The following is a 2967-nucleotide window of genomic DNA, read 5'->3' as shown; positions in this document are numbered from 1 at the left end:
TGAGCACTGTCTGGACTTTCTCAAGGCTAGAGCTCTACCACTTGAGCCTCAGCACCACTTCCAGCTTTTTTCTATGTATGTGGTACCGAGGAATCGAACCCGGGTCTTTGTGTATGCTAGGCAAGCACTCTACCACTAGGCCAAACTCCTGGCATCTTCTATGGTTTTCTTTACTTTGGGTTTGAACTCAGGGCCTGGACACTATCCCTGAGCCTCTTTGTGCTCAAGGCTAGCACTGTACCACTTGAGCCACAGTACCACTTCCGGTTTTTGAGTGATTAATTGGATATATGAATCTCTTGGGCTGGTTTCTGCTGGGGCTGACTTTGAACCACTGTCCTCAGATCTCAGCCTCCTGAATAGCTAGGATTACAGGTGTGAGCCAGCAGAACCCGGCTGGAATCTTCTGCTTGGCTCCCAGGCCCAACTCTAGATGGTCTAGCCATTCACCAGTAATGACAAGTACAGCTGGAAGAGGCTGTTGTGCCCAAAGTTCACAATCCCCCTAAAAGACCACCAGAGTCCACGACCAATGCAAACAACAAAGAGCCATTCATTAACAAGCTCAAGCTTGGTCCTCCACGCCTTAGAAACCAGTGACGCTTGGAGGCCCTGAGTACAGAGTTAGCACAGCTTTTATAATACAGAATAAACAAGTTTTAGTTTTCATTCTCACAGCCTCATGGTTTAGTTAACTTTTACATAGAGACATTTCACAATTTTTTATGTTACCGTTTCCCACAGAAGTTTAGTCTTAGGTGTCCTTGCTAGCTAGCTGTGGGATACAGCTGTAGTCCTAGAGATGACCTTTGAATGTCCTTGCTAGCTGTCTGAGTAAACAACTGATGGAGCTTCTTACAGTTTCCCTGAGAAGAGGCAGTTAGGGGATTTCTCAGAACTTTACAAAATGGAGACTGCTTAGAAATAACTTTTTACTAAAGTTCGTCAAACTTCAAAATTAATTTAGACTTCACAGAGGCAAAGCAAATATTTCAGCTGATCTTTATGACATGTATATGAGCTTCAAGTATACATGTAGTGTGTGTGTGTGTGTGTGAGTGTGTGTGAGTGTGTGTGTGTGAGTGTGTGTGTGTGAGAGAGTGTGTGTGTGAGTGTGTGTGTGTGTGTGAGTGTGTGTGTGAGTGTGTGTGTGAGTGTGTGTGTGTGAGTGTGTGTGTGCACATGTCCTGGGACTTGAACTCAGGGTCTTAGCTATTTTTGCTCACGGTTTGAGCCACACTTCCACTTCCATTTTTTTGTGGATTAACTGGAGATAGAAGTCTCACAGAGGTGACTATGAGTTTGGCCTAGTGCTAGAATGCTTGCCTTACATGCACGAAGACCCAGGTTCAATTCCTCAGTATCACATACATAGAAAAGCTGGAAGTGGTGCTGTGGCTCAAGTGGTAGAGCTCTAGCCTTGAGAAAGCCCAAGGTGTATGGTCAGGCCCTGAGTTCAAGCCAGACTGGCTAAAAAGAAAAGAAAAAGAAGTGGAGCTGTGACTCAAAGTAGTAGAGCACTTGCCTTGAGTTAAAAGAACTCAGAGACAACACCCAGTCCCTGAGTTCAAGCCCCATGACTAGGGGAAAAAAAAGTCTCAGACTATCCTAACCAGGCTGGCTTCAAATCATGCCCCTCAAATCTCAGCCTTCTTGACTAGCTAGTATTATATATAGGCAGTGCCAGGCTACCTTTAGGTTTAAATAGAGGAATTTGAGCAGAAGGTTAGAAGTATTGAAATATAAATACTGGGTAACATCATCTTATCCTCACCACCATCCCAGTGTCTTAAAATCAATGATGGGAAATTTTCACCTAGTTTCAAATACCTGATATAAAATAGGTTATTTTTTGAATTGTGGCTGTGTTGTATAGTTTAACTCCAGGGAATTAATGCCATTAGCCCTAGCTTGCTTTGTTTCTGTAAACAGGCTTTTTTTTCCCCTCCTGGAACTTGAACTCTGAGCCTAGGCATTGTCCTTGAGCTCTTCAGCTCAAGGTTACTACCTACTCCTTGAGCCACTGCACCACTTCCAGTTTTCTGGTGATTAATTGGAGATAAGAGTCATAGACTTTAGTGCCTGGGCTGGCTTTGAACCCCTTCCTGAGTAGCTAGGATTACAGGTATGAGCCACTGCATCCAGTTGTAAACAGACTTTTGGTAGGTTTAGTTTTCCACCTGAATCATGTGGTTTTTGCCTTCATAAGCTTTGTGCTAGCTGTTTTTAGTTCTTTGGGATATGAGTCCACCTGCTGTTTTCAGCTTTCCATCCCACAAAATGTGGCTCTCTGGTATCTGGCAATCCAATTCCTCTATAATGGGATAAACAATGAAGTTGTGGGCTTTCCAGAGAAGTTGGTTTTGCTCTCAGTGCATCACCCTAAGAAAGTCATTGTTGTGAAGGTCAGTTTCAAGTCTTGTCAGATGTTTCTCCATCATCTTTTCTTCCTGTATTCCAAGGTGATTGAAGGGAAGATGAAGAGGAGACCAGTGGAATCTGTGAGGCCAGGCTTTTTTTTTTTTTCACTTTTTAAAATTGTAACTAATAGAAGGGTTGCATTATATTCACCAGATAGAAAGTGCATTACTTCACAATTATTGATACCCTTTCTCATGACATGGTCCCATTTCCCTCCCGCCTCCCCCCCGCATATTTTGATTTCCCCCCTTCCCTATCCAATTTCAAATAATCAATTAAGCACATATAAAATGTATCAGATAACAAGGTGAAATATTGTAACAATATGAGATAACCAAGGGATAGCAAAAGAGATGAGAGATAACATAGTACATTAAGGACAACAATCACTCATTATATGGCTTTTTTTTCCTTATCCTGGAGGTCCTTACATTTAGTGTCATACTATTTGGCCTTATATCTCTAGATTTTGTTCTATTGTAAATCTCTGCTAGGAGAGTCCACCGTTTCTACTGATTATGACAAATGAGGGAGACTATTGGGCCT

Source organism: Megascapheus bottae, chromosome 15 (assembly GCF_031878675.1).
Source record: "Megascapheus bottae isolate mThoBot1 chromosome 15, mThoBot2.hap1, whole genome shotgun sequence".
In the NCBI taxonomy this organism is placed as follows: domain Eukaryota; kingdom Metazoa; phylum Chordata; class Mammalia; order Rodentia; family Geomyidae; genus Megascapheus; species Megascapheus bottae.
The sequence above is the reverse complement of the archived record's forward strand: the minus strand, read 5'-3'. Positions refer to the sequence as shown.